Here is a 15,093-nt window from a genome sequence, read left to right on the forward strand (position 1 = left end):
AAATAAAAAAACACTAAATATGTCAAAAAACATCAAATACTAAAAATCCACATGTATCCTTTCCCTCCATTGTGCCATCTCCGTCACCATACTCTCCTCAAGGCCCGGAACTCTCATATCGTGCTCTATCACTCTCAACCATGTCTGTCTCGGTCCTCCTCTACCTCTAGGGACCTTTTCAGTTCTCTAAGTATCCAGCCTCCTGACTGGTGCGTCCATAGGTCTCCTTCTCACATGGCCAAACCATCTTAGTCGGTTTTCCATCATCTTGTCCTCTATTGGCACCACTTTTACCTTTTCCCTAATCACCTCATTCCTTAACCGATCTTTCCTTGTATGTCCGCACATCCACCTCAACATGCGCATCTCCACCACACTCATCTTTTGAATGTGACAATGCTTCACGGCCCAACACTCGGAGCTGTAAAGTAAGGCAGGCCTAATTGCCGTGCGATAAAATTTTCCCTTTCATCTTTGGGGCATATCTTTATCGCATAGAAACCCTAAAGCACTCTTTCATTTCAACCATCCCGCTTTAATTCTGTGAGCCACATCTCCGTCTAACTCCCCAACTTTTTGAATAATAGATCTTAGATATATGAAGAAATCCGAACCCTCAACAACATTCCCATCGAAAATAATACTCCCCGCCTCTGTCGATCTCAACCCCGCCACCTTAGTGAACTGACACCTCAAATACTCAGTCTTACTCCTGCTCAGCCTGAACCCACGAGTCTCTAACGTCTGCCTCATCAATTCCAACTTTCTCTCCACCCCCTCTTTTTTCTCATCAATCAACACAATATCATCAGCAAACATCATACACCAAGGGATGTCGTCCTGAATATCCCTTGTCAAATCATCCATAACTATATAGTAGGAAATCTTACTCCCCAAGAGCAATGATTAAGGTTGGTCTTCAGAAAGCATATGACAATATAGAATGGGAGTTCCAGAAGGAAATGCTAGAATGTAACACCCCCATAGCCAAGTGCCTTACCAGGACCACTTAAGGCATGGGAATGCTACCATCCCGGTTACACGAGGCAATGTATATCAAATGGACAATAAAGAAACATACTTAATTAAGTAAATGAGTTAAACTGATTAAAAAACCAAATCCCAAACTGATAAAGTAAATGCAAATGTTTCTCAAACTATCAAACCAACTGAAATACTATAAAAGAATGTTTTGACACAGCGGAAGACTTCTAAACAGCTCGTGATGACTCAACCCAGCTATCCCATGCGCATCAACTCATACCTGCTCAATAACTGCTCACCATCTCCGAATGGATCACAACAGTTTTTAAAACAATTAAACAGGGTCAGTACTGTTTACACAAACAACACAGCTGCAAAAAAAGCAATACAATAATCCAACCAAACAACCCAATCTCTAACATACCATCACACACCTGACTACACATTAAACTGTGTAGTCCTACCAGAATATTCATCGCAACAAGTATTCCACACCGCCAGTGGGGGACCGCAGCCGTTCCCACCTTTGCCCCGCTCATCTCATCCGAGCGATAAACCCAAGTTCCTAAATGTGCACATCCCTTCTGTGGCAGGTTCCATAGAAGGCGAATCAAGGGCGTGAAGCCACTCCCGCAAGTGACTCCACTCATCCGAGAATGCACCTCGCAAACCACAGACGATATACAACAACCATATTATACTATCAACAATCACCAATTCCAAATCCAATACCAATATGATATACAACAACAATCAACAACAATCGATTACCAACAATGTTGTTTTTGCAGGAATTTACACAAAGAAAATGTCCTGCCAGGGAAGATTTTGCAGGGTTATCTAACTCAATTTAAATAGCCTGATTAATCAAACTGAACAAATAAAGAAATAAATGAATAAACGTGACACAGAGATTTATACGTGGAACAACCCTGGGAATAAGGGAAAAAATCACGGGCACAAGCCAGGAGGGATTATCACTAAGACTTTGGATAGCCTGACAGGGAATATGTTTGTCAGGCAAGATAATTAACAAGGCTGTCTAGCAATTGTGTTAAGATCTTTTGTTGAATACAAGTATATGAATAGAATGTGGGTAAGTAGTTGTGTTAATGTGTCTTCCTCTTTCCTTCTTTTCTTCTATTTATAATAGCTTGCCAATGGTTCCTTCAGCTTAGTTTTAGGGTTTCCTGGTAAATAGGACTCGTGCCCTATTTACTCGGAAGTAGTTATTTGACTTCTGCTATATTCTAGCCATTTCCCTTGCTTGGTGAACTCTTCTATGTTCTTGTTTGAGTGTTGAATGGGTTTTCCTTGTTTATAGGGACTCTTTTTCTATTGCCTGACCGTGCTTCCATTGTTGCCTGACTTGATTTGATTATGCTGCCTTCATGCCTGACGTGGTATCTCCTCAGGCCAGGCCTATTAGATGCATGTCCTGTCTTTCCCTCCTAGTTGATGCCTGATCAGGTGTCCCAATTGTCTTGTTTTAGATGACTTTGGTCCAGGTTTGGCTTTGGGCGTCGCCTGACTTATGTCTGACGAGGCAGGGTAATTCTGGGCCCAACAAATGCCATGTAAACAATACTGAGTAGGGAAACCTTACCTGGAATAGCAATCACACGATCGTCAAGCAGCAAATCAAAACCTTTCTTCTACGAATCCTCCTTGTATAACACATAATCACATAATTACCACCTAATCATCATAATACACCTAAAATCCCCAAGTCTACCCAATTAGGGTTTTAAACAAACTTACTAAATCATTATGAAGATTATACGAGAAGCTTACCCTCGACACAACGATCACAGCGGCGTAAAGAACAAGACAATCCGACGATCCTAGCCTTAGGATTTGCTAATAATGCGATAAATGCGAACTACATAACTCTTTTCTTTTCTTTGAAAAGTTTTAGAAGGTTAAAAAGTGATTAAGTAAAGTGACGGAAGCCCTTTTATATTAATCTCGCATAATTAACAAAACCCGGCTAAACAATCCGTAATACGCACTTACTCGATCGAGTGCCCCTTACTCGATCGAGTGTCACACGTACTCGATCGAGTACCCATCAGGTCAGCTACTTTTTTGCGTAAAAACATACTTACTCGACAGAGTAAGCCCCACTCGATAGAGTACCCACAGACGTAGAAAACCGTAGTATTACAGTCTTTCCTCCTTAAAAAGAACTCCGTCCCCGAAGTTCAACCCATACACAAAAACAAAACATACTATCTCCCCTCCGACACAACAACATAACAAAAACTCAAAACAAAACTCCCAACCAACACTCAAACCGACTCAAAGCAACTACCAATTGTACTAAAACCAACATAAAACATGCAAAACCTTATGCGACCATCTCCTACCCCCCTAAAAGAAACATGGTTACGTCCCTGTAACCACACATAACTAATCAAAAAGATACGGATACCGCTTCCTCATAGCCTCCTCCGCCTCCCAAGTAGCCTCCTCAACCTCATGGTTAGACCAAATAACCTTTAGCAACACCGTTTCCCTATGTCTAGTTTTCAGAACCTTGCGATCAAGAATCTGTTTTGGCACCTCAAGATAAGATAAAGACTCATCCAACTCTATGTTCTCTACCTCTAACACATGAGAAGGGTCGCTCACATACTTCCGCAACTGAGACACATGAAACACGTTATGCACTCTATCCAAAGCTGCTGGCAATGCTAACTGGTAAGCAACCTCACCCACTCGATCCATAATCTCATATGGTCCGATAAACTTCTGGCTCAGCATGCCTTTCTTACCAAATCTCATGACCCCACACATAGGAGACTTTCAACAGGACCTTGTCCCCAACCTGAAACTCTATGTCACGACGGTGTAAATCTGCATAACTCTTTTGTCGATCCCGGGCCGCTTTCATCTTTTGTCTGATCAGCTTAACCTGTGCTACCATCTCCTGTACCATCTGTGGTCCTAAAACCACTGCCTCAACTCTATCATCCCAGCAAATCGGACTCCTACACCTCATCCCATAGAAAGCCTCAAACGGTGCCATACCAATGCTCATGTGATAGCTGTTGTTATAAGAAAACTCAATCAGATCCAATCTCTCCTCCCAGCTACCACCAAAATCCATAACACAAGCTCGCAACATATCCTCGAAAGTCTTGATGGTCCTCTCTGTCTGTCCATCTGTCGCAGGATGAAATGCAGTACTCATCTTCAAAGTAGTTCCCATCAACTCTTGTAACTCTTTCCAAAACCGTGATATGAACCTCGCATCTCTATCTGACACTATATCCTTAGGCACCCTATGCAAACGAACCACATGCTTTCTATACGCCAAAGCTAACAGTATCTTGGTCCAAGTATCTTTCATCGGCGCAAAGTGAGCTGACTTAGTCAAACGATCAACTATTACCCATATCATGTTGTTACCCTGTTGACTCCTCGGCAAACCCACTATAAAATCCATAGAGATAGACTCCAATTTCCACTCAGGTACCTTGACAGGGCAGTCGTATACCTATCAAAAATAACCAACTGGCTCTAACTAATATAGCTAGGGAAGTCGGGTCGATCTCCACAGGGAGATGGGAAAATGTCAGCTTTGTCTAAGTTCGTCTCGGTAGCCCAATTGGGGGGTTTTAATTGATTGATTCTAAACTAATGATAAGGACATGGAAGAGAGAATAAGAGAATAAAGATAAACCAAGTAGAGAAAACAGCTAAGACAGACGATTCACCATAATCATTCAGTCAAGTAATCTAGGTCTCAGGTCAATGCAGATACGGTCTGAGGAGCAGTGAATATCTCCTTTCGGTCTCAATTCGCCCTAAAGCACAAATAGCTTAGCTTTCGCCCTAACTATAATGCCCTATTGTTCGCTGCTAGTCTCGCCTTTTCCAACCTTTCAGTCCAGGGCAAGGTTCACTATGATATTAATGCCTAATTGCGTCGACTCAATTAGTTAGATACAGATAAATGCAGCAGTTAACAACAAAGATTACACCAGCATTAACCTAGTAATTCGATTACTTTCCCTTCATAATTATGGATCCCCTTTAGCCTTAGAAAAAGGGAATTAGCTACGCATCATCATCGAATTAACAATAACAACATATAGATAATTGAAACTAAACATGGTAACAAAACTAATGAAGATTGAATTAAAGTAACTATGATAACAATAAAGGAGAGAAGGAATTAAAGAAATAATTAAGATTAAGGGATTAAAGAAGAATAATAGTACCAAAATAATTCCGAATCCGATTAGCAAAATAGTAGAAAGAGAGCAAAATCCAATGAACAGTAGCAAAGATAGAGTAAAGTGAATGAGAGAGGAGTTACGTTGTTTACTCCCTTAGTCATATACGAAAATCCTCCTAAACCTAATCTATGGACTAATTACAAAAGCCCATACGAAATTAGGCGGAAAATAATCTAAAGCAGGATAAACTACTCGATCGAGTGGAAATAAACAACTCGATCGAGCAACTAATCATCAAACCTCTCGATCGAGTGGAAATAAACCACTCGATCGAGTACTCCTTGCAATATTTTCTCTTGTGTATGCTTGAATTGCTCGATCGAGCAACTTTCAATATATAAAGCATTCGATCGAGTACAAAATCTACTCGATCGAGCTATCTTGGCACGTAAAACATTAATGCACCTTCCGAAACCAGCTCACGCGTCTCCAAAATGTTAGATTCCAAGTTCCGGCTCCTTATTCTCCATAAATGCATGCAATTGGGACGAATTAGGCTCGATTTAGCTCCTCTTTGGTTTATTCCTGCAAATTACATAAAACGAACCAAAGTAGAATATTCGGGGGTATTTGTAGCTAGATGCTACATAAATAGTACAAAAATGTGTGTAAAAATGAGGTAAAAACCTTATATAAAATACACGCATCAAATCTCCCCAAACCAAACCTTTGCTTGTCCCAAAGAAAATATGAATGCAACTAAAGAATAAACAATGGAACGGGACCAACGCATCAGCTTCAAATCACCCACCAAAACCAGTTTAATACAACAACTGATAGAGTGGCAAATGAGAAGTGCAAACGAGTTAAAACAATGTTTCAAACTTACTGAACCGTCGACCTTGCAAGACTCAAAAGATATCGGACTCTCACGGATTGCTCATCACTCAAAATTAGGCAAAAGGTGAGTATATATGTGAAAGATAGAAAGAAGTAAAGACACTCACCTAACTCGACCTATAAGAACATGCATGCAGTTAACATGAATAAAGTCTCTACAACCGTACATACGCATTCCAACCATACTAATGACCAAGACACATGCCGAGGACTTACATTTGGGTAAGTGAGGTAATAGGTAAAAAGGGGCTAAGATGAATTTGGATATGTGGAGTAAATAGCCAGGCTAGCAACAACGGATCCAAATTTGAACTGCATCCCAACTTCATACTCAATATAACAAGATGAAAACAGTGCAAATTCCATACACTAAACTCACGAAACAACAAAAACTCGTCAACTCCCCATAAGATATAAGTAAAATATGGGAGTGAAAATCATTATACAATTTCTCAATTTTTCTTCGCACATGATTTTTCTTTCTTTTCCTTCTTTTCTTATTTCATATTTTTCGTTCTCTTTTTTTTTTCATTTCATTTTTTTCATTATCCATCCATCATTTTTCTTTCATTCCCTTCAGTTCTTCCATCATCTTCTAAAAATCAGATAAAAATAACCAAACTGCAGTAAAACATTCCAAACAGCTACTCATCACTAGCTGGGCTAGGGTAGGAAAAATTATAGATAGTAGCTAATAGGACAAAAAGGCGATTTGGCTATGTGGGGCTCATGGATAGAATGAAATAAAGGGAACTGCCTCTCCTAACATGTGTCACCATCCACAGACCGAATGCATACAGGTATTAAGAAGACTAGACTCATGCTTATGTAATTTGATGTTACATGCCTTAAAGAGAGTACTACTCACATCCTAAATGAAACCGGTCATGAATGTCACCAGTTTATACAGCTCTAACCTCAGAATGTAATATAGCTTGCCGATATATGAATCAAGTCTATTCGTTCAGATAAGAGAGAAACAAAAACTCATAGATCATGCACATAATCATGCCAACTAAATGTCAAGAATATGCAAGGCTCAAGTAAGGTTTCAATGTAGCGTCAAAGTTCAAACGTTTCGACTCAAATTAAACGTGATTTTTTTTTTTTGAATTTTATGATTTTTTTTGAATTAATTAAAACAACAATGCATGCGAAAATAAATAAACGTACAAGTAAAAATGCAAGAAAACATGCAGACACATTTATGGATGCATACCTCCCCAAACCAAACCGTACAATGCCCTCATTGTACCAAAAATAGGGAACGAAATGCAACCTGAAGAGAAAAGGAGGAGTGGAGTCGGAAAACTTACAAAACGTCGTATAGAGGGACCTCCCCAAACCGACCATGAACATGGGAGGTCAAAGAAAGTCAAACATTAGCTCCATAGACGAAAAATAGCAGCTGGAAGACATGACTACTCGATCGAGCAACTTGGAACAGCTCGATCGAGTAAACTGGTGTCTGGAAGGACTCGATCGAGTAAAAAACTACTCGATCGAGTAAACGTGATTTTGCATCTGGTCGATCGAGTAGATATATCACTCGATCGAGTGAATATTACCCAAAAAGTGCTCGATCGAGTAAGAAAACTACTCGATCGAGTGACTGGACCTGCAAAATACGCATTAAAAGCAAGGAGAACATATAGAGTTTGTAAAACAGCATCTAAAGTTCAACAAAAAGCTAAATCAAATTAAAATGTTCAACAAAAGTACAATAAAACAGTCCGGGCTGCCTCCCGGAGAGAACTGGTTTAAGAGGTCCCGCACGATCTTTCTGGCATCAATTAACTGGCGCGTCAAGCTCGTCGAAGTACAAGACTTCAACACGATTGTCTGCTTCATTTGCCTCATGATAATGCTTCACATATGGCCCATTCACCTTGAACCTGCTACCTTCGGAATCTTCGAGCTCCACGGATCCAAATTTGGTAACAGCTGTCACCGTATAAGGACCACTCCACCTGGACTTCAGCTTGCCAGGAAATAATCTCAATCGGGCATTAAACAGCAGTACCTTTTGCCCAACATGAAACTCCCGAGGTAGAATTCTCTTGTCATGCCATCTCTTCGTCTTTTCTTTGTAAATGCGCGAGCTATCATAGGCATTAAGCCTAAACTCTTCCAACTCATCTAGCTGCACAAGACGATTCTGACCACACAACTTAGGATCAAAGTTAAGCTCACGAATTGCCCACCAAGCCTTACATTCCAATTCAACAGGTAAGTGACATGATTTTCCATAGACTAACCTATAAGGTGATGCACCAATTGGTGTCTTAAAGGCAGTTCTATAGGCCCATAATGTGTCTTCTAATTTAAGACTCCAGTCCTTCCGTGATTTAGAAACTACCTTAGACAAGATCTCCTTCAACTAGCGATTAGAGACCTCAACCTGACCACTAGTTTGGGGATGATACCCCAAACTACGCCGGTGTTGGACACCAACTTTAGAAAGAATAGAAGTTAGTTTCTTTTCCTTAAAGTGCATTCCCCCATCACTAATGACGACCCTAGGGACACCAAATCGGGGAAATATGACTTTTTTGAACATTTTTATCACGGTCTTGGCATCACAATGAGGTGAGGCAATTGCCTCAACCCATTTCGACACATAATCTACAGCCACTAAGATATACCTGTTACCTCTACTAGACGGGAACGGTCCTTGGAAATCAATGCCCCAGACATCGAAAACCTCAACCTCTAGGATGCCATTTTATGGCATCTCATGTCTCTTCGAAATATTCCCTGATCGTTGGCAAGCATCACAAGCTGAAACAAAAGACTTAGCATCAGCTAACAAAGAAGGCCAGTAAAAACCAGACTAAAGTACCTTAGCCACAATGCGCGATGGACCGTGGTGACCACCATAGGGAGAGGAGTGACAGCCTTCTAGGACTACTTTGGCCTCCCACTGCGGAATACACCGTCTGTAGAGACTGTCTACACATTCCTTAAATAAATAAGGATCATCCCAGAAATACTGCTTAGCGTTATACAGAAAACGCTTCCTCTGCTGATGAGAGAGGTCTGGCGGCAGCTTGCCACTGACAACGAAGTTAGCTATATCTGCATACCAAGGCTCTTGGTTAACAATAGACGATATAATAGAAAATAAAGTATCGTCAGGAAAAGAATCATCAATAGGTAGAGGATCTAACCCTTTCTGTCGCGTCAATCGCGACAGATGATCAGCTACAACGTTCTCAGCTCCTTTCTTATCCTTAATCTGCAAATCAAACTCCTGGAGAAGGAGTATCCATCTCAGTAGCCATGGTTTAGCCTCCTTCTTAGCAAGGAGATGCCTCAAAGCTGCATGGTCAGTAAAAACAGTAACTTCAGACCCAACTAAATAAGAACGAAACTTCTCTAAGGCATAAACTACAACTAGCAGCTCTTTTTCTGTGGTAGTGTACTTCACTTGAGCCTCATCCAGAGTTTGGATCGCATAGTAGATAGCAGTCAAAGCTTTGTCTTTCCTTTGGCCTAGCACCACTCCTAGTGCATAGTCACTGGCATCACACATTATTTAAAACGGCAAGTCCCAGTCGGGAGGCTGTATGATCGGCGTAGAGACTAAAGCCTGCTTTAACCTGTGAAAAGCAGAAAGACACTCATTAGTAAACACAAAAGGGGCATCCTTAAGTAGTAGCTGTGTAAGTGTTTTAGCAATTTTTGAGAAGTCCTTGATAAACCGGCGATAAAAGCCGGCGTGGCCAAGGAAACTCCTCACCCCCTTAACATTAACAGGAGGTGGTAATTGCTGAATCACTTCCACCTTTGCTTTATCAACCTCTATTCCCCTATCAAAAACTAAGTGCCCTAAGACAACGCCCTCGTTGACCATGACATGGCACTTTTCCCAGTTCAGCACAAGATTAACCTCAATGCAGCGCTGCAACACTTTATCAAGGTTAGACAGACAGAAAAATCACTTCCATAAACACTGAAATAGTCCATGAAAACTTCTATAATAGACTCAATATACTCTGAAAATATCCCCATCATGCACCTTTGAAAGGTGGCAGGGGCGTTACATAAACCAAAAGGCATCCTGCGATAAGCAAACACGCCTTGAGGACAAGTAAATGTAGTCTTAGCTTGATCGTCTAGGTGGATAGGGATCTGAAAGAACCCTGAGTACCCGTCTAAATAGCAGAAAAACTTGTGAGAAGCTAACCTTTCTACCATTTGATCAATAAAAGGAAGGGGAAAGTGATCTTTCTTGGTGGCGGCATTAAGCTGTCTGTAATCTATACACATCCGCCAACCAGTCACTACTCGAGTAGGTATTAACTCATTCTTATAATTCTTAACCACAGTTGTCCCTCCTTTCTTCGGGACCACCTGTACTGGACTCACCCATTTAGAATTACCAACAGAATAAATAATACATGCGTCGAGCAGCTTCATTACCTCAGCCATCACAACATCTTGCATCTTCTGGTCCAGTCTACGCTGACCCTGTCTGCAAGGTTTGTGATCTTCCTCCAGCTCTATCCTGTGCATACAGATATCGGGACTAATCCCCTTGATATCGTCCAATGAATAACCCAGTGCTTTCCTGTTTTTCTTAAGTACAGCTAACAAAGAGGTTAGCTGATCATTATCAAGGTTAGCACTAACAATGACTGGAAATTGCTCAGTATCGTCTAAGAAAACATATTTTAGATGAGAGGGAAGAGGCTTACGCTCTGGTATCTTTACCTCAATGGAGCAAAGAGTGCTAATCATCTGTTCCACTTGCTCTCCCTCAGCGTCGGTGAGTACACGCTCATCTAAATCATCTATAAGCAAATCCAACACAGCGTCATCGTCATCCGGGCTATCTCGCACACTCATCAAAAAGCATAAGAGCTTCTAGTGGGTGCTTCATAAAAGAACCCGACCAGAAGTCATAAATAGACTCGTCAATAATATCAACCGAATAACAAGTATCCTCTATCATTGGCCGAGCCAAAGTACTAGGCAGACTGAAAGTGATCGCGTCATCCCCTACTGCAAGAGTTAAACGCCCTTGTTTGACATCAATAACGGCCCCAGCCGTACAAAGGAATGGTCTTCCTAAGATAATTGAGGTCCGGGTGTCCTCAGCTATATCTAAAATAATGAAATCCACTGGGATAAAGAGCTTGCCTATTTTCACAGGCACGTCCTCTAAGACACCTAAGGGCTTCCTAACAGATCTATCAGCCATCTGTAGGGTAATGTTAGTCACTTTAAGGTGACTCATGTTCAGTTTCTTGCAGACAGATAGGGGCATGACACTGACGCTGGCTCCTAAGTCACAAAGAGCCTTATAAATAACCACATTGCCTATAATACAGGTAATAGAGAAGCTACCCAGGTCTTTCATTTTAGGTGGAGCCTTGTTTAAAAGCAAATTACTGGACTCTTCCATAAATGAAACTTTCTCAAATTCACTTAAATCTCTCTTACGCGTCACAATATCTTTCATAAACTTAGCGTAAGTAGGTACCTGGGTAACAAGTTCGGTAAAAGGGACAGTTACCTGGAGGTTCTTCACAACGTTCATAAACTTGCCGTACTGTCGCTCGATCTTTGCGTCCTTCAGACGACCTGGGAAGGGCACTCTGGTAGCAATGAGTGGACCTGCGACTTTCTTTTTACCTTTATCAATGCGTGACGTCTCCACAGCAGGGGAAGATGACACGGTAGCGGAATTAGATAGTAAAATAGGGTCTCCGCCGCTTCTGGTACTCGATCGAGTACTTTTATCACTCGATCGAGTGATTTCATGTTGGGAAATACACGATCGGCCACTTTCCTCACTCGATCGAGTGATCTCCTTTTCTGACTTACTCGATCGAGCATTTTTATCACTCGATCGAGTGATTTCTTCAGCAAACTTACTTGATCGAGTAAGAATATTACTCGATCGACCATCTTCAATTTGTGCACTTCTCGATCGACCATAATTATCACTCGATCGAGTGACGGGATGAATTAAATCACTCGATCGAGTAGATTTTTCACTCGATCGAGTGTCTGGACCACACGCAACAACGATCTCGTCCAAAAACTCATCTATATCATCCTCCGGGGTATCTTCAGCTATCAAAACCCCGTCTTCTGGTACTTTTGGCCCTTCATAAGTAAGGCCAACTTGGAGATTCGTTGCACTGGCTGAATTGCATATCGGTAGAAGCTTGGCTTGGTCTTTCGCGAGTGTTAACTGCGTGACTTGTTCTCTCAACTCCGCTATGACAGTTTCTTTCCTATTGCACTTCTCATCAAACTGTTGTGTTATGCTCAACATAAAGGATTTCAGTTCGGCAATTTCCTGATTTGCAGGAGGAGAAACCGGTTGCGGCGCTGGCGTAGAAAGAGTAGGAGCATTCTTTATTTCTTCATACAGTTGAGAAAAAGGAACGCCTTGCTTGTATTTCCGATAAGCAAGGACGCGCTCTGTGCTTGCCAGGCATCCAATAGGGTCATGCCCTTCCATACCACATCTACCACATAGTTCCACATACTCAGTAATCGAACAAACCTGAGCACTCTCGCCTGTAGCTTCTGTAATGTCAACATTACCTAGACTTTTGCTAGGACCTTCCACTGCAGCAGCTTCCGACTCAATAACTTGCTCACTACCTCGGGGGTTTCCATATTCAGAGCCATGAATAGCCATATCCTCAATGTGACGCCACCCTTGGTCACCTTCAACATTCTTCGTGAATATCCCTTTAGCTACGCTGTCAAGAATAGCTCTCTCGCTCCGATATAATCCGTTGTAAAACTGAATACAAAGGAACCATCATTTGAACCCGTGATGAGGCACAGAGCGGACAAGCTTCTTGAACCTAGTCCAAGCCCCATTCAAATCTTCAGTAGGTAGCTGCTCAAAAGAACTAATCTGAGCTCTCAAGGTATTGGTGCGCTGCGGTGGGAAATATCGCCTGTAAAAGGCCAAAGTAAGGGAACTCCAATCGGTTACACCGGCTGCCTCCCTATCTAGATCTCTCAACCATTCCCGGGCATCATCAGCTAAAGAAAAGGGAAAGAGGGCTCCCTTCACTTTGTCCTGTGTCACCCCAGCAGAAAGAGGAATGGTAAAGCAATACTCAAAATGACTTTATATGCCCGCATGGATCTTCTTTGGTACTCCCTAAAGAGATTTCTCTCTACCAGCTGTATGTAAGATGGGTGGATTCCAAAGTTTCCCTGATCAGTAATGGGTAATAGGAAACCTTTTGGAAGGGAATCCATATTAGGCTCTGAATGGCTGGCTAATTTAGGCATTCTGGCAAATAGACTTTACAAAGCAACAAGTAACCTGCAAAACTAATCAAAAACTTTGCAGAAATGAGATCAGTCTCAAGGAATAAATTCCTTGAGATGAGAAATAACTTAAATAAAGCAACAAAATTGCGCCACCTCCCCGGCAACGGCGCCAAAATTTGACAGGGCAGTCGTATACATATAAAAAATAACCAACTGGCTCTAAATAATATAGCTAGGGAAGTCGGGTCGATCTCCACAGGGAGATGGGAAAATGTCAGCTTTGTCTAAGTTCGTCTCGGTAGCCAAATTGGGTGGTTTTAATCGATTGATTCTAAAATAATGATAAGGATAGGGAAGAGAGAATAAGAGAATAAAGATAAACCAAGTATAGAAAACAGCTAAGACAGACGGTTCACCATAATCATTCAGTCAAGTAATCTAGGTCTCAGGTCAATGCAGATACGGTCTGAGGAGCAGTGAACATCTCCTTTCAGTATCAATTCGCCCTAAAGCACAAATAGCTTAGCTTTCGCCCTAACTATAATGCCCTATTGTTCGCTGCTAGTCTCGCCTTTTCCAACCTTTCGGTCCAGGTCAAGGTTCACTATGATATAAATGCCTAATTGTGTCGACTCAATTAGTTAGATACAGATAAATACAACAGTTAACAACAAAGATTACACCAGCATTAACCTAGTAATTCGATTACTTTCCCTTCATAATTATGGATCCCCTTTAGCCTTAGAAAAAGGGAATTAGCTACGCATCATCATCGAATTAACAATAACAACATATAGATAATTGAAACTAAACATGGTAACAAAACTAATGAAGATTGAATTAAAGTAACTATGATAACAATAAAGGAGAGAAGGAATTAAAGCAATAATTAAGATTAAGGGATTAAAGAAGAATATTAGTACCAAAATAATTCCGAATCCGATTAGCAAAAGAGTAGAAAGAGAGCAAAATCCAATGAAGAGTAGCAAAGATAGAGTAAAGTGAATGAGAGAGGAGTTACGTTGTTTACTCCCTTAGTCATATACGAAAATCCTCCTAAACCTAATCTATGGACTAATTACAAAAGCCCATACGAAATTAGGCGGAAAATAATCTACAGCAGGATAAACTACTCGATCGAGTGGAAATAAACCACTCGATCGAGCAACTAATCGTCAAACCTCTCGATCGAGTGGAAATAAACCACTCGATCGAGTACTCCTTGCAATATCTTCTCTTGTGTATGCTTGCATTGCTCGATCGAGCAACTTCCAATATATAAAGCATTCGATCGAGTACAAAATCTACTCGATCGAGCTATCTTGGCACGTAAAACATTAAAGCACCTTCCGAAACCAGCTCACGCGTCTCCAAAATGTTAGATTCCAAGTTCCGGCTCCTTATTCTCCATAAATGCATGCAATTGGGACGAATTAGGTTCGATTTAGCTCCTCTTTGGTTTATTCCTGCAAATTACATAAAACGAACCAAAGTAGAATATTCGGGGGTATTTGTAGCTAGATGTTACATAAATAGTACAGAAATGCGTGTAAAAATGAGGTAAAAACCTTATATAAAATACACGCATCATACCTCAAGAGACTGAATCTTACCTTGTGGTCGTCGCTGCTCTCCCTTAACCCTCTGACAAGTCAAACAACGAACCACAAACTCAGCTGTTTCCTTCTTCAACCCAGGCCACCAGAAAGTCTTCTTCAAATCTTTATATAACTTGTCACTGCCTGGATGTACTGAATATGGTGTGCAA

This window comes from Silene latifolia, chromosome 9 (genome assembly GCF_048544455.1).
Source record: "Silene latifolia isolate original U9 population chromosome 9, ASM4854445v1, whole genome shotgun sequence".
Taxonomy (NCBI): domain Eukaryota; kingdom Viridiplantae; phylum Streptophyta; class Magnoliopsida; order Caryophyllales; family Caryophyllaceae; genus Silene; species Silene latifolia.